Source organism: Temnothorax americanus, unplaced genomic scaffold (assembly GCF_048541705.1).
Source record: "Temnothorax americanus isolate GAGA-0224 unplaced genomic scaffold, ASM4854170v1 Scaffold144, whole genome shotgun sequence".
Taxonomy (NCBI): Eukaryota; Metazoa; Arthropoda; class Insecta; order Hymenoptera; family Formicidae; genus Temnothorax; species Temnothorax americanus.
The window spans coordinates 37,609-63,053 of record NW_027509280.1 but is presented as its reverse complement, the minus strand read 5'-3'; the positions used below and the strand labels follow the sequence as shown (position 1 = coordinate 63,053).

Here is a 25,445-nt window from a genome sequence, read left to right as displayed (position 1 = left end):
AGATAGTGATATTGAGAATGTATCGACAGCGTGTAAAGTGTGCGTGCAGGAGCGAAAAAAACCTCCAGGTGTTCCGCTAACACCATGGCCGTATCCTGATAAATGTTGGAGCAGAATCCACTCAGTTTTTTAGGTCCGTTTTATGATCACATGTTCATGTTAATTATCGATACTCATTCCAAGTGACCAGAAATTATTAACATGCATAAATGTACTCAAGTGCCAAAAGTAATCGAAGAGTTCAAGAAGGTTTTGGCTCGTTTTGGGTTGCCGAGGCATCTAGAGACAGATAACGGTACTCAATATACAAGTTTAGAGTTTCAAAAGTTTTGTAAAAATAACGGTATTAAAGTTTTACAGCACCGCATCACCCAGCGACGAATGGGGCAGCGGAGAATTTTGTTGCAACGTTTAAAGACAAAGTTGATAAAATTATCAAAAGTGGTCAATCACTTGATTACGCGGTAAACCTCTTCTTGTTTGATTATAGATCGACTGCACACTGCTCGACAGGTAGAACGCCCGCATATATGATGTACAAGCGAAAATTAAGAACAAGATTTGACTTGTTAAAGCCAGATGTAAACGACAATGTAACGGTAAAGCAGTTGGCACAGGTAGCGAGTAGGAAAGGTAATCGAAATGTTGATTTCCAAATTGGCAACACGGTAATGGTAGAGGATTTTAGTATACGTGGAAATAAACGTAGTCAAGGAACAATAATAAAGAAGTTGTCACCGGTAACGTTTGAAGTCGAGGTCGCACCTAGGAGAATTTGGAAACGACATGTCGATCAGATAATTCATTTTAAAAACAACGATAACCTGACCACTGTAAGGGAAAAGATTGTTAAGCAACCGAGCACTGTATTGCAAAGATCCGAGCGTTTAAAGAAACCTATGTAAGAGCGTTAATTGAACGAGGAGGAAGTTGTGATGTATTGGCAACGGAGTATGTACATTCCGGTATAGTTCCCCGAAACGTAGGTATGCGAAACGTAGGTAACGACTCAAAGGTATGTAAGTAAGAGCGGGGATCGAGTCAGTCGTTCTGTGGTCGTCAAGCAGAGCTCACCAATCTCATTGTACTATATATCAAATACATATTAGTTAAGCTACCACGGAGTTCAATTCTTGAGAATCCACATACGTAACAGCCAATATAATAAAAAAGTGTACAAATTAGAAATTAGAAATTTGCACATTTTTTTTCGCTTATATATAACTCAAGAACTAATCAACTAAATTTTAAAAAATTATATATAAAATAGGAGTAGAAAATATTGAAGAACATAATAGAATTAGAAAAAAATTGCCAATATAATGAAAATCAAACGGGTACAGTAACAACTGTGCCGTAACCAAAACGTAGAACTACGTCTACTGTTACTAGTTCATGTTAAAGTATTCAGTGAAAAGCTACGTCAACTGTCCTTCGCTGAATACTTTAACATAAACTAGTGACAGTAGACGTAGTTCTACGTTGTTGGTTGCGGCACAGTTGTCACTGTGCCAGTTTGATTTTCTTTTTCTTGAGAGAAGAATGGTTGTAGTACATGTAGTATCTGAAGTTGATGGCCCTGGTGGGAGAGAGCAGAGGGAGTAAGCGCGCCAAGAGCAAAAGCCACGAGCGAGTGTAAAGGGCTTTTGAATAAAAGGAGTTATCTTTCAGAGTTGTGTTTTACATACCTACATACGCTATAAACGTTATATTTAATATTAGGGAGCCACCCAATTTTCATAATTTTGAAATATGTTGCCAAGGTCATCACTTTGAGTAATGTTTTGTACGGTTTTAGTTGGGAATCGTTGCTTATTAAAAAGTTAAATAATTTAAAAAAAAAACTTACACATCTCTTCACCTCTAATATTGATAAAATTAAACTTATTCGACACGTTTTTGAACAAAACAAAAGAATGTTATACGGGTAAAAAAGTGCATGCGTGGATGCAGTAGTGGGATTCGACCCAAAAAAACAAACTTAACACAACCCAATTGTTGTATGAATGGAAAACTGTATGTGTGATCATACATGTGCCACTACATGTGGTCCATCCACACAACAATTGGGTTGGGTTAAGTTAGTCTTTGGGGGGTGGAGCCCACTGCTGACACACTTTTTCACGCATACTATTCATTATATTTTTTTTTGTTTAAGCAACAACCCCCAACTAAAACCTTCACAACATTAATCGAGGTGATGACCTTGACAACATATTTTAAAATTGGATGTTTATCCCCATATTTGAAATTGGGGGTGGCTCCCTAATACTAAATATTTACCCGAAAAATATAAGTGTTATAACATCGGTATCGAAGGACATAAACATAAAATTTGTGGACACTGTTGTTGTGTGTGTAAACAATGGGTGTATCAAGACGATACAGAGCGGTACGGCGGGTTGCCCATTCGAGCAGGCGCGCATGGTCGTTCACAATTGCGTTGACTTCGGTGCATCACCTATAATCACTCGCATATCTTTTTTACAATAAAATGGACTTTGTAGCGCCCGAAGTTGCAATACAATTGTGACGGATTTGCGTAGCAGTAACATTAAAACAGAAGTCGAGATAACAATACAGGTTATGAAATAAATTTTATTAAGAAAACGAAAGACATTTTCTCTCTTACGAAGAAAACTCGTACCATAGTCCATCATAATCATTATATATTATAATTTTATTACTTAATAAATAGGTTGCCGGCCAATAACGAGCAATGTTAGACGTTAAAATTCAAAATTTATTAATTTAACATTACAAATGGTACGTTTCGGCAACACTGTGCCTTCCTCAGCCAATTTTAACAATTAATTGAAATGCCACGAATCATGTGTCAAGAGTAACAAATTTCCACATCGAAATTTACATACAGATAACATTGAAATCTAAATTATTACATACTGACAAGGGCAACATCACAGTCGCCATAAACAAGGAATATTACATTCAAAAAACGGAGAACATGTTACAGGATAAAAATACTTACACAATTTTGAAGAAAAATCCTGCAAAACAAATTGAGAATGACTGTAACAATTTACTCAAATCATGGTTCAAGAAAGAGTATATTTCAAAAAAAGAATATTTTAGAATGCATTCCAGCGACGCACCACTGCCTAAAGCCTATGCCCTCCCTAAAATACACAAACCTAATCATCCGTTTAGAATAATTGTTTCTTCAATTGACACAGCTTTATATCCTCTTGCGAGTTTTTTACAAAAAATTATTTCTGATAACATACCAAAAACAAGAAGTTATGTGAATAATAGCTTTGACCTATACAGTACGCTCTCTGGTATGAAAGTTTCAAATTCTAATATTCTTATATCTTTAGATGCGACCTCGTTATTTACAAATATTCCTCTGAATCTAGCATTGGAGAGTATCAAAAAAAGATGGTCACATATTAGAGAAGGTACTAACATACCGAAAAAAGAATTTTTAATTGCCATTGAATTAATTTTGTCATCCACATACTTTAACTTTAACAACGCTATATACAAACAAACTTTTGGTACTCCCATGGGATCTCCATTATCCCCAATTATAGCTGACATGGTTATGCAAGATTTAGAGGAAACAATTTTGGAATCGATTGGTTTCAATTTGCCGTTTTATTTTCGTTATGTTGATGACATAATTATGTCGATTCCACGTGACAAGGCTCAATACATCCTAGATAAATTTAATAATTACCATGATAGGCTGAAGTTTACAATCGAATATGAAAATGACCGTACGTTGAGTTTTTTAGATCTAAAATTACATATTATTAATGACACTATCCACATAGATTGGTATCACAAGGATACATTCTCTGGTAGATATCTATCCTACTATTCGAACCATCCAGAGTGTCATAAAATTGGCACGATATACAGTTTAGTGGACAGGACCATACTATTGTCCCACCCTATATTCCAAGCAAAGAACATAAAATTGTGTATTAACATACTAATGAACAACGGTTATCCTATAGATTTGATCTTTAAGAGAATTAACATGAGATTAAGGACATTATTCGATGGTAAACTTAAGCAGAACAAAAATGCGAATAGAGTTGACACTAATGTTAATGTTGATAATGACTCGGAAGAAAATAGAAGGAAAATTATTGTTATTCCGTTCATTAACAACATCTCTGAAAAAACAGCACACCTTTTCGATAAAAAAGAACATATAATAGGGTATAGAGTCCTCAACAAATTGGACAAGTTTATCAAAACACATAAAGATACCAATGCATTATGCTCGAACAACAATGTAATTTATAAAATCAAATGTAATGATTGCGACGCCTCTTACGTGGGGCAAACAAAGCGACAACTGAAAACAAGAATCAACGAAACAATTATAAATTGGACCCATCCAGACATTCAGTCATTACAGAACATATATTTAATTTGAATCATAGTTTTAATTGGAACAACCCGGAGATTTTAGATTTCGAAACGAATTACTACAAGAGACTAATATCAGAGATGATACACATCAAAGAACAAAAAAATGGTATTAATTCCAATAAGGACACTGAATTGCTGGATGGTTCTTATTTTAACATCCTAAACGAACTTAGTAACAACTCATAGGGAGTTAAACATTGGTCTATTTACATCATTGTTGTCAACCGATTCCGACACGGAACGAAAATGCTCAGTCACACACAAGATTCGACACGATACAGTTCTTTCTGAAAACTTTACTAACTCGAATTTGCTATGGTCTCATTTACACTTTCATCGTAATTATCGACTCTTGTTTGTGACGGACAAAAAATCACAGATTGACTCGATTCGTTCTCACTGCCGACTGAGGAATTAATCATGGATTTTATCATTCGACGTTTAATTAAGATTGATACACAACGATTCCGAATTTTTGTTCAGCAAGTATACACCTTATCAATACTTTAAGGACTTCATCAGTATGTAATAATTTAGATTTCAATGTTATCTGTATGTAAATTTCGATGTGGAAATTTGTTACTCTTGACACATGATTCGTGGCATTTCAATTAATTGTTAAAATTGGCTGAGGAAGGCACAGTGTTGCCGAAACGTACCATTTGTAATGTTAAATTAATAAATTTTGAATTTTAACGTCTAACATTGCTCGTTATTGGCCGGCAACCTATTTATTATTTGACACACACGAGCTTGACCTTTAATTATATTTATTACTTAAATTATTTTTTGCACACAATGTTTATGCACAGGACAAAAGTCAGCAATTAGTATATATGTGTGCAAATTTAAATTATAAGTCGGCGAATAAATTTCATTCAATGTAAGTTTAAATAATGGCAGAAACCATTAACAAATTTTACAATATTCATTTTGTTTAATTAATAAATAATTTATTATTAAAATTGATAATCAATTTAATATATCAATAATAATGAGCATTATATAATTTTTTATATAAATGATGCTGCTGCATCTTAAAAATCTTAATTTTAAACTCATAAACAAGAGGTTTATTAGTATAAAATATGATACATTTTAAATATGATGCTATAATAAATAGTTTATATAAGCAAATTATTCTAATATTTAATGAATACTTTTTAGTAATAAATTCCTTGTAGATTTAAATTAGATTCAGTAGCATTATTTACATAAAGATGCTTATTAGCATCAGTATATTAAATTAATTATTAATGTTAATGATGAAATATTAATAATCTGAAATAAATGTTGTTAGACATAAGATTCGCTGATAATCGTTTTTATCGTTATAAATAACGATGGAAACGGTTATCAACGGATCTCGTGCCTAGTAACACTTATTTCAGATTATTAATATATGATATATTAGGGAGAAGGAGAGAAGGGATGATAGGCCTCTCCGGCAGTTCTCTCGCACCCCCGACACTCCACTAACCGAATTTTATTGTTGGGCGCCAGACGCGTGAATTCGCGTCCGCGAAATTGCGAGAAACTAAAGAGAGAGACGCAAGGCGAAATAAGTCGGTGTGCGAGGAATCGGCTAGCTCGACCTAATAACAGAACGAGCCTCAGAAAAGATTTCTAATAACGAGACAAAAAATATTCTTGACATGTTTAATCTTATCACAACCTGAAGTAGTATAAAAATAAAACAATATTGAGATTAAAAATCAATAATTCCTATTCTCTTTTCTCGAATAAAATAAGATTGACTTAATATCTTGAGACAAGAATATATAAATTTAAGCTTATACATTCTTGCGTTTAGACTAATCTTCACGCGACGTTGTAAGTTATAAGTTATAACGTTATAACGTTATAAGTTATAATGTCGTGTGAAGATTAGTCTAAACACAAGAATATATAAGCTTAAATTTATATATTCTTGTCTTAAAATATTAAGTCAATCTTATTTTATTCGAGAGAAAAGAATAGGAATTATTGATTTAATCTCAATATTGTTTCATAACGCGCGATGTTAGAGCCATAATATTATAGCGCGATCCGCGCGACGGCCGCGCACCGCGAAACGCCTGAGATGCATCTAAATATCTATTATCCAGATATTATTCCTGAAATAGGTCCTCTTGAGCCATTATCATGTATTAGAATAGAAGCTAAACATAGAGAAGGAAAACAAATAGCCTATTCGTCTGCCAACAGAATCAATTGATCTTATTCTATAGCTATAAAAGGCACCAACTTAAATTTTGCTGTCGGTTACTGGCTGGGAGAGGTTTATCCTTGAAAATATCATTTTCATCCGTTTAGACTGTCCATATAGGACTGAGGTAAAAGAATTTTCTATAGTTTTCGTTATATATTACCTGAAGATATATGATTTGCAAAATGGAATATTGATTGTTAAATGGATTAAATTAATGACTCTCATTATGAGAATGGCATGTTGGTTGTTGTAAATTGAGAAAGAAGTAAAAATCCTCAATTTTGTTATATTTATACAATATCTGTATCCAGAGAGAGATAATACTGTAAATTTTTTACTTAAGAAACTTACCACAGTACATTTTAATACTCATTTCCATATTTATAAAATTGATTTTACTGATCAATGGCATTACTTAAAATTTCAAGATTTGGCTATCCATCAACATCAGAATTATTGCTAATGATCAACGATTGGTTCCGTTCCGTTTTATTCTCCATTGATTTATCTTTCAAGGAGAATAAAACGGCTTTCTATCAAATACGTTTTGTATGATCATAAGTGTAAAATCATAAATCATAAAAATAATCGAAAATCATACGTTTTGTATAAAAACGTAATAATAAAACGTTACAAAATAATAGCTGTTTTTGTTCATAAATACTTTTATTTCATTCTATCACAAAAAGGATCTTGAAAAAATAATATAATAGATTCCTAACAATCTACAAATTCTCTTTTTGCAAGAATAGAATAAATTTTTTTTTTCAGATTTGTCTATTATTGAATCAAGAATATTATAGGATTGTCACAAAGTTCTATCTGCATCTTTCTGAGAAAGTTAGAGGGATAGTATCAAGAATATTTTATTCTAAACTTAAGAAATTTTCTATTTAAGGTTAAAATATTGTTGTTTCAATACTAAATATAATTGGCCCTATTTCAATCCTATTTTATAATAGATTTAAGAGTAATAGCGTTGTATCTAGAAATCTTTTCTGAGGGTGGCGGGGTTGATTAAGGGCAACGCGATGTTCGGCGGGGTGACACGCAAATCATTAACTCAGTCAGCTAACAAATAAAAAGGAACATTTATTGTAGAATAACTTTCGAAAAACAATGCGGCCATTTTGGCTTTCATTAATCAGAAAAAGCAATAGATAGCTGATAACACGGGCGTCAAGTTTTGAACAATAAGAATGGCAGTAACGCGGACGCCAAAAATAAGCGGAGAATTACGTTAATTTAGTAAACGCGCGGAAGGCGTCGTTGATGAGCAAGATAATACTGGTAGAAAACTAAACTCACAAATACTTCGAAATCATAGCAGTCACGCAGATAATAATAGTAGTAGAGTATTAAAAACTAACAAATAATATAGAATAAAAACTATGAGAAAGTAATGTGCAAGTTTCTACTTGCACACTTAAAAACTATGAGGAAACAATGTGCAAGTTTCTACTTGCACACTTTTTTATTATTTTAAAACATCATTTTTTGAAATCTCAATTATTGAGATTTGAGATGTTCTAACTGTCCCCCTTAGAAAGAGATGAATAGTGAGTAAACTAAGGTTTTTTTTTAAAGTTAACCGACGTTTGTAAAATCATAATAGATTTCTTCGTCATCCATGAAATACTACTGTTAAATAAAATCAGTAACTTATGCAGTCATTTATAAAATAAACGCTCGACACTCGGTCAGCTTCGCAAAGTTCAAACATCAATTTCATACCTTCTTAAAAGGAGATTAACATTTAACACTACACTGTGTTTTTTATATAACTAAAAAACTAATCAACCAAATCTTAAAGAATTATATGTGGCATAGGGGGGGGGGGGTAGAAAAAATTGAAAAAAACTCAAAAAACAATCTTTTTTTTTATAATAGAAGAAAATAGGAATTATTGATTTTTAATCTCAATATTGTTTTATTTTTATACTATTTCAGGTTGTAATAAGATTAAACATGTCAAGAATATTTTTTGTCTCGTTATTAGAAATTTTTTCTGAGGGCGCGTTCTGTTATTAGGTCGAGCTAGCCGATTCCTCGCACACCGATTTATTTCGCCTTGCGTCTCTCTCTTTAGTTTCTCGCAATTTCGCGGACGCGAATTCACGCGTCTGGCGCCGAACAATAAAATTCGGTTAGTGGAGTGTCGGGGGTGCGAGAGAACTGCCGGAGAGGCCTATCATCCCTTCTCTCCTTCTCCCTAATATATCTATATATTAATAATCTGAAATATAAGTGTTATTAGGCACGAGATCCGTTGATAACCGTTTCCATCGTTATTTATAATGATAAAAACGATTATCAGCGAATCTTATGTCTAACAACATTTATTTCAGATTATTAATATTTCATCATTAACATTAATAATTAATTCAATATACTGATGCTAATAAGCATCTTTATGTAAATAATGCTACTGAATCTAATTTAAATCTACAAGGAATTTATTACTAAAAAGTATTCATTAAATATTAGAATAATTTACTTATATAAACTATTTATTATATATATAGCATCATATTTAAAATGTATCATATTTTATACTAATAAACCTCTTGTTTATGAGTTTAAAATTAAGATTTTTAAGATGCAGCAGCATCATTTATATAAAAAATTATATAATGCTCATTATTATTGATATATTAAATTGATTATCAATTTTAATAATAAATTATTTATTAATTAAACAAAATGAATATTGTAAAATTTGTTAATGGTGATTTCTGCCATTATTTAAACTTACATTGAATGAAATTTATTCGCCGACTTATAATTTAAATTTGCACACATATATACTAATTGCTGACTTTTGTCCTGTGCATAAACATTGTGTGCAAAAAATAATTTAAGTAATAAAATTATAATATATAATGATTATGATGGACTATGGTACGAGCTTTCTTCGTAAGAGAGAAAATGTCTTTCGTTTTCTTAATAAAATTTATTTCATAACCTGTATTGTCATCTCGACTTCTGTTTTAATGTTACTGCTACGCAAATCCGTCACAATTGTATTGCAACTTCGGGCGCTACAAAGTCCATTTTATTGTAAAAAAGATATGCGAGTGATTATAGGTGATGCACCGAAGTCAACGCAATTGTGAACGACCATGCGCGCCTGCTCGAATGGGCAACCCGCCGTACCGCTCTGTATCGTCTTGATACACTCTGTATATTAATATACATGTAGGACCTTGTTTCGCTCTGTAAGTAGAGACAAAATGGAGTGAATCGAAGCGAGGTTCACTCCACCTCATCCCGGCCTGCTTATTGGGATCTGACATTTGTCGCCATGACATCTGGTGGTCAAAAGTGAAAGCACTGAAAGGTACACAGATCTCGTGGCATTGTATAGGCTTGACGTGCGAAACTGTGTTCCGATAGACGTCATATTGTTTAAGCCCCGCCTCCATGTCAGATCCCAATAGGGCAAAACAAGATTTATTTTTGTACAATTCGCGTTTTCAATTTTTCACGCGAACCGAAGAATCCACCCCTACCCACCTCTGCGTACGGGGAAGGAGCGGTAGCACCGCCTACATGTGTACTGTCAATACGCACATATCAATAAATTACTTCCCTTAGCACTGACACAATCTGTTATACTTCTCAAACTTTTTTCTTCACAATTTTTAAATAAGCAATGACCGCCGATTAAGTTACGAGAAAAAGTTATTCATTGTCAGAGTCATGTCCTTGACAACATATGTTGAGTTCAAAGTCATCGACGTGGTGTCCCCTAAAGTGAATAATTAGCGAAATCGCTCTCGCGGATGGTGCTAGTGTGATAGTTGAACGAGAGATACTTTGAAAGATGCTAGTATTGAGAGAAATGATGGAAAAATCGAACATTTATGTAGTACAGTTGCACTCATTAAGGTGGTTGGGTAAAAAATAATAAAAATCCAGATTTTCTTAAACTTGCAGCAAAACTAATTTAGATATTAATACGTGTATGTGTGTTAAATTTGGGTTCGATTTACCGTTTAATTTCCGAGATATGATTAAAGTTGACTGCCCAGGTAGCAAGATGACGTCTAAAGACGTCTTAATGACGTTAGAGAACGTCATAAGACGGAATTAATACGTCATTTGACATCACTCTGCTACCTGGGTGTATTTAACATTGCGTTTATGGCCGCTGAAGTAGAAAAACTAATACTTGGACATGTACAATATTTGTCAATATAGCAAAAATGTGTACATATCTAAGTGCATTGATATATTATAAAACGAGAACAAAAATAATACTAATAATTTATTACATCATATATTGACGCAAATGTTTTTGTGTATGTCTCTCTCGTCTCGTGCATAGTACGCATGCAAAAAATTAGATATTCGTAAATATATTTTTTTTCTTTTAATTTAGGGGCATTAGAAACACGAGTTTCGTGCATAGTTTTAATTTCTCGACTCTTCACGTTTCGAAAGAAATGGTAAAGAAATTATGAAAATATGAAGATATAGAAAAAAAGTGTGCAAGTAGAAACTTGCACATTGCTTCCTCATAGTTTTTAAATGTGCAAGTAGAAACTTGTACATTGCTTCTTCATAGTTTTTAAGTGTGCAACTGGAAACTTGTACATTGCTTTCTCATAGTTTTTAAGTGTGCAAGTGGAAAATTGTACATTATGCTTTCTCATAGTTTTCAAGTGTGCAAGTAGAAACTTGTTTAAGTGTTCAAGTAGAAACCTGTACATTGCTTTCTCTATGAGGAAGCCTGTTTTTTTTTAATGTATAATTATTAGTAGATATTTAATTTGGCTTCCTCATAGAGGAAGTAATGTACAGGTTTTTACTTGCACAATTAAAAACTATAAGAAAACAATGTGCAAGTTTCTACTTGCTCACTTAAACAAGTTTCTATTTGCACACTTAAAAAAACTATGAGAAAGCAATGTACAAGTTTCCACTTGCACACTTAAAAACTATGAGAAAGCAATGTACAAGTTTCCACTTGCACACTTTTTTTTATGAATAGAGTATCATTAAAGATAGATTGGTGTTGTATTTGACAATGATCGGTAAAGGGGTTACCAACTTTTGCCTAAAAAATGTACAAGTCATACATGTAATCTTATATATAAGGTATCATTAAAAGAAAGTTGTTTTTAATTTTGCGAGGATCGCTGAGAGGGTTACACCAATTTCTGCTTTAAAAATGTGTAAGTTATTTGACAGATAAAGTATCATTTTAAAGAAAGGTATTGAATTTGGCGAAGATCGGTGAAGGAGTTACCAATTTTTGCTTAAAAGTTACATGTATTAGTTATATATGTAATTTTATATAGAGTATTATTAAAAAGCAGAAAGCGTTATACATTTTTTAAGCAAATATCGGTAACCCTCTCACCGATCCTCGCAAAATTCAAAACGACTTTTTTTTAATAATACTCTATATAAAATTACATGTACATCTTATACACATTTTAAGCAGAAATCGGTAATCCCTTCACCAATCCTTGTCAAATTCACTAACAATCTTCCTTTAATGATACTCTATCCATCAAATAACTTAGGGTAGACCAAAGCGAATCGGATCAATATAAGTTTTAAGACAATTTTTGTTAGTGCTTTGTTTCACGAGCTGTTTTATCGTACTAATTAGTAATCCGATTTGCCTCGGTCTACCCTATATATTTTTAGGCAGAAATCGGTAACCCATTCACCAATCTTCGCCAAATTCGAAACAACCTTTCTTCAATAATACTGTAACGAACCGCGAAAAATCTCAAGGCCGCATGTAAACGACACGACATACATATTGCTTGCAACACTGATACTGCTGTAAAATTACGCTTAGAGTAGGTTGCACGTATAGATACTGTATTTTGCGTAGAAATAAGAATTAGTAGATGCACGAATAATAATATTAATATTGTCACCGTTCAATGTTACACATGAATAAATGTATATATAATTTACGACTCATGACAGTATTGATATTATTATAATTCGTAGGTTTAAGTAAATCGCCTGTTAATAATAGTGTTAAGTATTATCAGTATTGTTCTTAAAATTTATTACAGATTATATAAAGCAACAGTGTAAAATATAACCGCAACAATATAAAGGAACGTGGAAATAATATTCGCATAATTAGATAAATTCGTCATCGATCAATCAATTCGTAGTCTGGACCGACGCGCAACGCTCTCGATCAATAACACGGTGTACAGAGAGTTTCACGTGATAAATTCACGTACTCGCGTGATTACAATATTCCCTTTACCCCGGACGCCACCGACCGGGTAGTATAAATACGGGCCCTGCAAGACGGGCCAGGCAGATTCCCTCAGATTCTCTCAGTTTCATTTCGATTTCGAGAGCACCGCGAGTCGAGAAGGGACTTAGTCGCGAGACCGTTGTCGTCCGAAAGGACTTAGCCGCGAGAGCGTTGTCGTCCGAAGGGACTTAGCCGCGAGAGCGTTGTCGTCCGAAGGGACTTAGCCGCGAGAGCCTTGCGAGCTCGAGGGACATAGCCGCGGGAGTGTACAGATCGTGGTGCCTTCTCACGCGTCATGCTGCCGGATACTCTGTAATAAACGACACGCCATCAGCATTAATAAATACTCATTCTACCGGACATAAAGATTTATCCTTCTTTTATCTTACACTGATTTCTACCGGATACCCGTTGATGCGCGCCTCCCTCAGGGCGTTCTCAACCGATCCTTCCGTCAATGCGCGCCTCTCTCAGGGCGTTCGTGACAGCTCCTTAAACAGATGCGCGCCTCTCTCAGGGCGTTCTCTAAATTCCTCTGTTCCTTCTTTGTTCCTATAACATATATTAATCTAAATCAGCGAAAATATATATATATATTAATTACGACTGCCTGCACGTTACCGTAAGGGTCCTTACACACACGCGTACTCGCAAGAACACACGCACACACACACGCTTGCATGCGATTGATGGAGGAAGGAAGTTGAACCAGTCACTATATACTTATATAACGTACTCGGAGGTCAGCAAGTTACCAAGGTAGGTACATTTTTTCATCAATGGTGCGATCCAGACGATCGGGACGTGCTCATCAACTGAAAAGGCTACAACGAGCCTATTATTCCGGCGGCGATTTCGATCCGCGCGTGCTAAACACCGTTCCGCCACCGACAGTAAAAACTGATCCTCGCGTAGAATCACCGGTCGTTGCAAATCGGGAGCAATCGAGTGCCATGGTCCAAGACCCACAGTTACCTAAGATAACGAAAATCGAGACGTTAACGCAAAAAATCCGCCTGATACTTAGAGAAGTCAGTACCAACCCAGTCAAAAATTAAAGAAGAAATATATATATATATATATATATATATATATATATATATATAGTAGACTTACCGTCTCTCCTCGTTCATGTGAGGCACTCACACAATATCGCGAAGGTTTCAATTCACTCTTTCTCACTGATTAACCCACCCCGACGTCCGAACGATCGTCCGGACGTAACAATACGTTCTACATATAAGATTACATGTATAACTTGTACACTTTTTAGGCAATAATCGGTAACCCCTTCACCCCGATTATTGCTAAATTCAACACCAACCTACCTTTAATGATACTCTATCCGTAAAAAAAATTGAGCTCGATATCTCAAAATTTGGAAAAATCAAGGCAATCATGTAGATTCTTTTAGATAGAAATCGGTAATCCCTTCATTATTAACAATTTTTATTAATTCTATTATATATTCTTTAGTTTCTTTTACCCCTATTTCATATAATTCTTTAAAATTTAGTTAATCAGTTTTTGAGTTATAGAAATTTTAGTAAACTTGGCTGTTGTTTTTAACAGAAATCGGTAACCCTTTAATTATTAACAATTTTTATTAATTTTATTATATTTTTCAGTCTTTTTTTTCTACCCATATTTCATATATAATTCGTTAAGATTTAAGGATTATCGCAAAGATTATATTCGCAAAAGCAGTATTGTGGCATTTAAAAAGCAGCGAGATGAAGAAGATGCTGTTGCGCTTAGCCCTTCACGGAAAAAAATGCGATTGAATGAACCTGTTTTTAATTTCAAAGAAAATTACTTTTTTGTGGTAAAAAAGCCAATGAGAAGAAGGAAAGCGTCAAAAATATCACACAAAAATCAAATATGTATCGACACTTTCTTTTAAGAGACACCATTATTAAAAAGCAGATGAACGCGGTGATAACTACGCAAAAGCAGTTAAAAAGCGGATTATTTTTTAACATGATTTAGTCGCAACTGGCGCAAAATATCATAACAAATGTTTGGTCTCGTTCAGTAGACCTAACATATGGAGTAAGACAGATCTCGTCCATTGGACGACAAAATTATTTTATCGATAAAAGACATATTTTCTTATATAGAAAATAATGACGATTATTAATTCACTTTAACCGAATTAAAAGGTGTGCTGAATGATTATATTCCTGAAAATATTCATAAGTCATAACACACACACACACGCACGCACGCACGCACGCACACAGCAAACTTTATTGATGAATTACTTACTTATTAGAGTTCTTAAATGTAAAATAAACTTATGAATCTTAAATTATTGACGTAGAAGACAACAAAGATAAAATCATCTTAAAGGAAAAAACCCTGGAAAAATATCGCAATGAAAAAAACTCAAAAAAAAAAAAAAAAAACCGTTTTTTCCCCCAAAGTTTCCGAGAATTTATTCTGACTAAGAACACTATTCCTGATGATAAGACAATAAAGACAAAACTAATAGAAAAATGTGGGAACAGCATTGTTATTACAACTAAAAGTACTGATTCAGTGATCTTTTGCTTCTGAGATACACAGTACAAAATTTTAATTAAAGCATGGTACAAAAATAAAAAAGCAAATCCAAATGAAGATCAGCATAAAGTTTTGGAAGCAGCTGCGGCAATAATTATTTAAAAAAAGATATTCGTTCAGTGGCTACCAACATTAATTTATTATTCTCCTACAAATCACATGTTTGATGACATTAATGATGAAATTCCTAATAGTTTAACTTACTTACTAGAATCAATTATTCTGAAAAATAAAAAATAAAAATTGAAACAATTAAAGCTTAAATGCATCGCTATGAGCCATTCTCATAACTGCAGTTCGTCCGAAGTTATTTTTATCTCGTTTACAAAACGAAGAAACTAATAAAACCAATAAAGAAATCAATAAAGAAACCAATGAAAGAAAACAATGAGAGGAAACCAATGTAGACAAAACAATGTAGAAGGAAATAAGAAAGACGATGATAATATCCCTATAGATTTCTTATCCGAAAGTTTGGATTTTCAACCTGAGGAGGGGGACGTAGAAGTCAAAGACGATGAAAAAAAAAAAAAAATAATTTTCCATCTAGAATGTTATTTAAATCGTGAATTAGGCCTACAAATAATACCACGTTTAAAAAAACGCGCCTTATACTCTACCTCAAATATAGTATCATTTCATCAAAGGTGATGTGGAAACGAGTATATTATACTGTCCGACAAAATTTGACCTTCTTTTTGCAACACGAATGTAAATAGTCACTTTCGATGTATTTTTGCCAGTTGAACACGAATCCGTTGTCCAAATTTGGATATCACTTCACAATTTTGAGAAAAATGTCGACGTTTTTGGCCTTTTTGACGCCATTTTTCTCAAAATTATGAAGTGATAGTCAAATTTGGATAACAGACTCGTGTTCAGAAGGCAAAAACACATTGGAAATGGCTATTCACACTCATATTGCAAAATGGTGTTGAGGCTTTTGAGGGAAAGGAGAGGGGAAGGGAGAGGGAGAGGGAGGGAGAAAGAGAGAGAAAGAAAGAGAGAGAGAGAGAGAGAGAGAGAGAGAGAGAGAGAGAGAGAGAATGAATGAATAACCTTTATTAGCTTTCTCAGCTATTTTTACATACTACATATTTATACATATAACAGAACGTACTCTTTTAGCACACGTTTGAACATTTTTAGTTCTTCGCATCTTTTAATTTCGGCTGGCAGTGCGTTATACATTTTTACTCCTTCATAGAAAATACTTTTTTGCGCATTTCTCGTCCTACGAAACACTATTGCTATATCGCCGGTTTGTCTGGTTTGCCTATCAGTGTTCTTTCCCACTAATTCTAGACGGTCTTTTAATTGTTCCGGTAACATGTTGTTCACCGCTTTAAAGATAAATGTACACACATTATAATATAGCCTCTGTCTTATGGACATAAACTGCAGCGCTTGCTGCATATGCTCCACTTTGGTATATCTATTGCATTGCAGTATGACTCTCATAGCTCGATTTTGCGTTTTTTGCAGCCTGGTTAGATCCGTTTCACTCATGTCAATTAGTAACGTTGCACAATACTCAAAATGAGGAGCTATGATTGTCTTATATATCGTGCATCTGGTATAAGCCGATATATAACTACCTATTCTATTAAGAAAACTCGTTTTTTTTCCTATTTTCTTTAGCATATAATCACAGTGATCTCTAAATCTAAGCCTATCGTCAATCATTATACCTAGGTATTTCATCATTTCGACACGCTCTATCTCAGTTCCATCTAAGCATGTCAACATAATATTACCTCTTAGCTCTTTTCTTACACTTCTAATTATCATATATTTCGTTTTCCCTGCATTCATTTTTAACTTATTTATATTCATCCACTTCTCTCTCTCTCTCTCTCTCTCTCTCTCTCTCTCTCTCTCTCTCTCTCTCTCTCTCTCTCTCTCTCTCTCTCTACTATAACAAACATCGAATTCATTTTCCTTTCTAGTTCTGCGCTACTTTCTCCCTCTACATATATTAAAGTATCATCGGCAAACATTTTTATCTTACACTCTTCTGGACAGACTTTGATTATATCATTTATGTAAAGTATAAATAACAAAGGTCCCAATACAGATCCCTGTGGAACTCCATATTCCGTTGCCATTAATTTTGACCATTTATTATTAAATCTCACCTTCTGAGTTCTATTCGTTAGATATGAATTAAACCATTCAAGAACTTTACCTCTGATTCCATATTAATATAATTTTCCTAGTAATCTTTCCCTATCTACTGTTTCAAACGCTCGCTTCAGATCCATGAAAATTACCCCCACCATTCTCCCTTCACTAACTATCAGTTTCCATTCGTCTATAACAGTTTGTATCGCTGTTTCACATGAATAGTGTTTTCTAAAGCCCGATTGATGTTCAGTTATAATACTATTATTTTCTAAATATAATTCAATTTGCTCTTTTACTACTAATTCTAGCACTTTCTCAAATATAGGTAACACATTAATAGGCCTAAATTCACTCGCCTTCTTGGCTTTATCTACTTTTGGAATCGGTATTATTGTAGACGTTTTCCAACTTTCTGGACAGCAACCATCTCTCAGAGAGTTATTTATTATATCAACAAATTCCTCTTTTATTACGCAAAACGTTGCTTTTAATATATCGCTAGTTATTCCCTCTTCCGTACCTTTCTTTTGTGGCAGTCCCTTAAGGGGATGCTAAAGCCGTCCAAATTACCGACAATTCATTTCAAAGCTCTCATTTTGAAACGGCTTTACAGATCGCAAAATCCTTTTACAGGAGTAAAGTAGAGGTACTAATGAAGGGTGGGATTGTCAAATAATTAGTAATAATTGAAAAAAATTTTAAAATGCTGTCACCTCAAAACCTTATTTTCTGATATAAACAGTTGTATACGTAATATGTACGAAATTAAACTTTCCCACCCTTCAGAAAACGTGCACAAACAATAACGTACCTTTGAAATTGAGATTGAAAGCCTGGAATAAAAATGAGAGCTTTGAAACGATCGTGTATATTTTTCACAAAAATATTCACGCAGAGCAGCAATTATGTCACAGCAGTAGTTCACGGATCTTGCGAAAGATGGCGAGATGGCGCACGCAGCTGTGGGCAGTTTCGGGGTTGGCTACATTGTCTGGTTTCTACACAGCAATCGAACCAGGACAGATATATGATACAGATATCTCGTTAGGCATTTTTACATTTTTTTCAATTATTACTAATTATTTTACAATCCCACCCTTCATTAGTACCTAAACTTTACTCCTGTAAAAGGATTTTGCGATCTATGAAGCCGTTTCAAAGAACGAGCTTTGAAAGATATGTGGTACAGATATCGCGTCAGACATTTTTACATTTTTTTCAATTATTACTAATTATTTTACAATCCCACCCTTCATTAGTACCTAAACTTCACTCCTGTAAAAGGATTTTGCGATCTATGAAGCCGTTTCAGAGAACGAGCTTTGAAAGATATGTGGTACAGATATCGCGTTAGGCATTTTTACATTTTTTTTCAATTATTACTAATTATTTTACAATCCCACCCTTCATTAGTACCTAAACTTCACTCCTGTAAAAGGATTTTGCGATCTATGAAGCCGTTTCAGAGAACGAGCTTTGAAAGATATGTGGTACAGATTATATCGCGTTAGGCATTTTTACATTTTTTTCAATTATTACTAATTATTTACAATCCCCACCCTTCATTAGTACCTAACTTTACTCCTGTAAAAGGATTTGCGATCTATGAAGCCGTTTCAAAGAACGAGCTTTGACAGATATGTCGTACAGATGCCTCGTTAGACAATGACAGATATCTCTCGTATTATTATTTCTTCTCTATGTATGTAATTTGCATGCAACCCATTTATTCCTCTCCTCTCTCTCTCTCTCATCCTCTAGTCTCGTTTCTCTCTCTTTTAGACTCATCTATATGATATCATTGAGAGCGCTATCGCTCTCGCTATATATATCTACCGCCTCCACCTCCCTCCTCCTCCCTCTTTCCCTCTCTCATTGCTGTCCCTCTCTCTCTTAGTACACTGGGTAGCGTATACACTTAGTATGGTAAAATCAGGATTTTTTGGAATTCTAGGGTATATTTGAAGAAAGAAAAACGGTAATGTTATTTAGGACAAAAAACTCTGTTTATTATTTCGTTGATAAAATGTTGAGAAATGTAAACGAAAATACATATATAAATGAAATATATGTTATTTTTTTTATTGTTACTGTCTCGAAAGTAAATAATGTTACATATAAAACCGTAATGCAATTGAACATACATATTCATACACACGCACACGCAATCGCACGAGCACGATACGCATACGCACATAAATATATATTTTTTTTTTTTGTGGGCCCCAGGCCCCGTCCACGATGACGATGTCACGGACATGGGACTTCTCCAGGATCATGCTCCTATTACTTTGTACTAACAATAAGAATAATTCTGCATAAATTTTTATTTTGTGCCTTTATATCATATGTATTTTTCAAGTAAAGTGCATTTGCAGAATTTATGCGATGGAAGATGTATACACACACACACACACACACACACACACACACACACACACACACACACACACACACACACACCCACACCCACACCCACACCCACACCCACACCCACACCCACACCCACACCCACACCCACACCCACACCCACACCCACAACCCACACCCACACCCACACCCACCCACACCCACACCCACACCCACACACCCCCCCACACACACACACACACACACACACACACACACTACGTTAACGCGAGCGTTACTTCTGTAGTAACTTACGATATATCACTCGTTTAAGCGGAGTAAATTATCGTAAGTTACTACAAAATCCCGTTTACGCGAAGGAATTATCGTAAATTACTACAGTAGAAGTAACGCTCGCGTAAACGTAGTAACAGACTCACACACACCATGTGTTTATATGGGGCGTTCCACGCCAAATCGGACACCATTTGGGTTTTGCATCTTCGATTTTTTTGAAAATTTTTTATGTTATAGTATTGGTTGAAAGAGGCCTCCATGATTTTTTTCAAATTTTTTTGTCGAACCGTTTTCAAAATATCGATTTTTGAAAAATTACGTTATTTTTTTTAAACGCCCATAAATTTACGAAACATGGGCCAAATGGAACGTTTTTTTTTTTTTTTTTTAAATTTTTTTTTAATTTTTTTTAAATTTTTTTTAATTGTATTTCTATAAAATTTTGAAATTTTTGACACAAATTTTTGATTTACAAAAAACACGTACTGATCGATTTTCTCCAAAATTTTTTGTAAAAAACTATCATCGATTTCACAACTTTTAAGCCTAAATTTATAATGAGATAATAACGGGATCTATTTTTTTTTCGATTTTTTAAATTTCCATCTTTTATTTATCCGTGCTGAAAAATATCTGAAAAGAAAAAATAATTTACACAGGAACTACTATTAATAATTATCTAAGACATAGTGATTACTTACTAAATAGTTTACAAATTGATTTCAGAAAAAAATACAGTGAAATTAAAGCGTTTATTATTTATGCTTGATAAATTTTTTTTTATTAAGTAGCGTTTATTTTTTTACACGTTTAAATATTTTAAAAATTCGAGATTCAACAGATGATGAAAATTGTTTAAATCTCAAAGTGCCTTCTCCGTCTGGAATTACACAATGATATTTCTGCGTTCCTGTTATTGTCTTAGCTCTAATATATCGCTTGTCTAATGATTCTTTGCTCTGAATATAATCTTTGTTAGAGAAGAATTGCGCATAGATATTTGGCAAAAAATTTAATTTTATCGCTTAGTTATATAGTTCTTGAGGAGTTGAGATTTGTTCGTCATATGGAAGTTGAAGACTTGCTCGTGACGCTATTCTCTTAACAGTTTTTTCTACTCCATCACAAGGACCTTTGCCATGAGCTGTGGCAAAATAATGCCATTCAGCCAAAGTCTTCTTCATGAAAATTAAGATTTACAAAATTTTTATAATTTTTAAATTGTTGAGGTGCTCCGTCGGAAAATTTGCCAAATATCTATGCGCAATTCTTCTCTAACAAAGATTATATTCAGAGCAAAGAATCATTAGACAAGCGATATATTAGAGCTAAGACAATAACAGGAACGCAGAAATATCATTGTGTAATTCCAGACGGAGAAGGCACTTTGAGATTTAAACAATTTTCATCATCTGTTGAATCTCGAATTTTTAAAATATTTAAACGTGTAAAAAAATAAACGTTACTTAATAAAAAAAAATTTATCAAGCATAAATAATAAACGCTTTAATTTTACTGTATTTTTTTCAGAAATCAATTTGTAAACTATTTAGTAAGTAATCACTATGTCTTAGATAATTATTAATAGTAGTTCCTGTGTAAATTATTTTTTCTTTTCAAATATTTTTCAGCACGGATAAATAAAAGATGGAAATTAAAAAATCGAAAAAAGAAATAGATCCCGTTATTATCTCATTATAAATTTAGGCTTAAAAGTTGTGAAATCAATCGATGAGTTTTTTACAAAAAATTTTGGAGCAAATCGATCAATACGTGTTTTTCGTAAATCAAAAATTTTTGTCAAAAAGAACCCCGCACAAAAACCTATGGAAATGGGTTCTCGGCGAATTTGTCTGAAACTTTGGGAAAATGTTGTTCATGTCATCTTGATCAAAAGTTCTCATGGCAACAACTTTCTTTAAAACAGAATTTTTGCTCCAGGAGACCTCAAAGATGGATATTTTATCACGCGATCACAGATGATTTTACCCATTCAGCTTTTAGAATAATGATTGTGTGTGTATTGCATAACCCATGAAACCTGAGAACAAAATCGGTCCTTTTCAGGGCCATAATAATGTGCAAAATCCGATCGCGCAACCTTCTTGCGGTGCACATTGGATAACGCTAATCCCGACGGTTCATACTGTTATTCATCAATACATTAGGTTATTAGGTTTTATGGGTTATGCAATACACACACAAACACACACAATCATTATTCTGAAAGCTGAATGGGTGAAATCATCTGTGATCGCGTGATAAAATATCCATCTTTGAGGTCTCTTGGAGCAAAAATTCTGCTTTAAAGAGAGTTGTTGCCTTGAGAACTTTTGATCAAGATGACATGAACAACATTTTCCCAAAGTTTCAGACAAATTCGCCGAGAACCTATTTCCATAGGTTTTTGTGCGGGGTCCTTTAAAAATCTTATAGAAACACAGTTTGAAAATATTTTTTGATATTTTTTATTAAGTGTGTTTAAAAAAAAAATTTGAAAAAAACGTCCCATTTTTTTGACCATTTTTCGTAAAATTATGAGCGTTTAAAAAAAAAGTAACGTAATTTTTCAAAAATCGATATTTTGAAAACGGTTCGACAAAAAATTTGAAAAAAATCATGGAGGTATTTTTCAACTAATACTATAACATAAAAAATTTTCAAAAAAATCGGAGATGCAAAACCCAAATGATGTCCGATTTGGCGCGGTACGTCTTATATATATCTTCCATCGCGTAAATTCTACAAATGAACTTTGCTGGAAAAATACATGTGATATAAAAGGCACAAAAGAAATTTATGCAAAATTATTCTTAGTACAAAGTAATCGGAGCACGATCCTGGAGACATCCCGTGTCCGCGATATCGTCATCGTGGACGAGGCTCCGGGCCCAGAGAAAAATAAATCGTATTATACAAACGATAGACCCCCGATATTGTCGTACAAAATGTATGTGTATCTATCCCTATAGCTTCTTCTCCTCTCTATATTATAATGAAAGAAACGTATCCTACTGAAAAAGGCCCGTTTAGCGAAATAGGAAGCCGATGCCAGCTAGTCTCACGCGAAAAGCGAACGTCGAATTTATAACACAATGGCTGTGTTCGGGAAGCGCGCTATTAGCGCTATTGCATCATTCTATCTTTATCGCTTCATCAGGTGTAAAACAAGGATAAAATAAGCAAATAGCACTAATAGCGTCTTCCCAAACGCACCTAATAAATTAATATTTAGCATCTCTATCGAATTTCCATCAAAAAACGAGACAGGTCACTTTTTTGTTTTCTAAGAGAATTCAATCACTCTCTCTAACCGAATTTCACTAATATTTAAACGTCAGAAACGCACGTGGTCCGAGTTAGCACAGGTCCGACAGATTTCTTTCTATAGACGGCATAGTTGCCAAAATATATTTCATGAAAAGAAAATTAATCTACAAAAATCAAATATTATTATGAGCATTGCACAAAAAAATATACACGAAGAATGTATTTTGAGAATCAGAAAGATTAAAAAAATGCGACAAAGTTTTTTCCCTCCGGATGAAATTTCAACGTGCACTTCTAAGGTCAACGCGCATTCTTTGCTAAACGAATGAATTCATACACGTTTTGCAGCCAGATTTTTATTGACGTGATACAGACGGGTGTACATCTGAGCCTCAATAAAACGCAAGTTTAATCGTAAATCAGTTATGCGAAAGATCTTAGATCTTATACTTGTCAATAAAGTTATAAAATCCGCAAATAATGCGAAAATTTGCGCAGTCCCTCGTGATCGAATATAAATGGATCGCGTCGCTTCGCTAATGATCGGATGAACATTTTCTAAAAAACGCAACAAAATATTTGCTCCACGAAATAAGCTCGCACAAATCGCATCTGACAAAACTGAAATTTAACAATTATATGTAAAATCATAAAGCTATAAATTAGTTTTTGTTTTTAACAAGAGAAGTTGAGACACGTAGCGATAAAATTGAATGAATTTCCAACACGATAAAGATAAGTTTAATAATTTTCTTCTACGGTTTTCGTTTCTTTTTTAAAAAATAAAGATGTTAAAAAAAATCAAAATAAAGTAATATGTAACAAAAGTTCCTCTTGGTGTAAATTTTTAAAAGGAGAAAGCAAGTTTGAAAGAATAATATGATGAATCAACATTCTCTGAATACATATAGAAACCATTCAATTTTTTCCCGACGCGTTGTGGAAAATATGACGGCTCCGTGTAATCGTTAATTACCACTAACGAACCGTCGTAAGCAAATTCCTCGAAACGTTCGCTACAAAAGAAAACGAAAACAATTTTGCGACAAGAACGGAAGCGTTCGTTTGATCGTCATCGTCTTCGTTTCTAAGCCGAAAAGATGTACGTACTCCACTAAGATAAATTATAATTATTCTTGATATCAGCATTCGCGGCACCCTAAAGTCCCGATGGATAAAAACTAAATACTTAGTAGCATCCGAGTTTGATTTAGTCGGGCAACGTGAACACAGTTACACGTTTGCCCGTCTCTGTGAAAAAAAAAACGCGACGATCACCTTTTTTCTTTCTTTTCAAGTACTCTGTATACTTGTAAACTATAAATGTATAAAAACGATTAGGTACTCGCCGCGATGGAAAGAAAGTAACACAATACAATTTCTTTATGATTCTCGAAATCAAATCTGTTTGGATTTCTAAGCACAAGGAAAAACATCTCTTTTGCTTATGTATTATTCGACAAAGCAATGATACTCTTCATGGAGTGCAGTAACGGCTGTCGCATACTAACAATGGAAACGAAGACGAGAGCGAAAACGGATAAAAGATTGAAAAGCGCACTCGGAAGGGAAATGAAAGCACCGCGAGTTTCCTCTTCTCGACGGTCCTTCGACTTTATTCGCGAGGCAACGATACTTTACGCAAATATCCAGTATTCTGTATATACAATCATAATTAGCTAATCATCCGTCGACGAAACATATCGCTCGCGTTAAAACAGCCGCTTCGGCGTAAACTGCACACGTTATGCAGTTATAGATAATTAACAAACTGAATAAAAATCTTAATTCTTAATATCATTATGTTATAATAATTAAGATTTTTATTCAGTTTGTTATCTATACTGTTCATCAGCTGCGTTACCCTCTACTCTGATGCTACTGAGTGTAATAAATCAATACTATATATATTTAATATTTATTGCATTTGTCTTATAGAAGTTATTGTTTTACCCCATCAAGAATGGATCGATAGAT

At 33.8% G+C, this 25,445-nt stretch overlaps 1 protein-coding gene and 1 long non-coding RNA gene across 9 annotated transcripts in view; both read right to left on the bottom strand.

Annotated features, from left to right (window-relative positions):
• Positions 1-25,445, bottom strand: part of Ack-like (activated Cdc42 kinase-like) — a 216,777-nt gene that overhangs the window by 175,393 nt on the left and 15,939 nt on the right. The gene's annotated exons all lie outside the window — the stretch shown is intronic.
• On the bottom strand, positions 9,262-13,964 carry LOC143894846 (uncharacterized). Its single transcript, XR_013256184.1, has 3 exons — positions 13,482-13,964; positions 13,250-13,412; positions 9,262-13,170 (listed from the first exon to the last, which is right to left on the bottom strand). It is a non-coding gene; the product is annotated as an uncharacterized LOC143894846 (long non-coding RNA).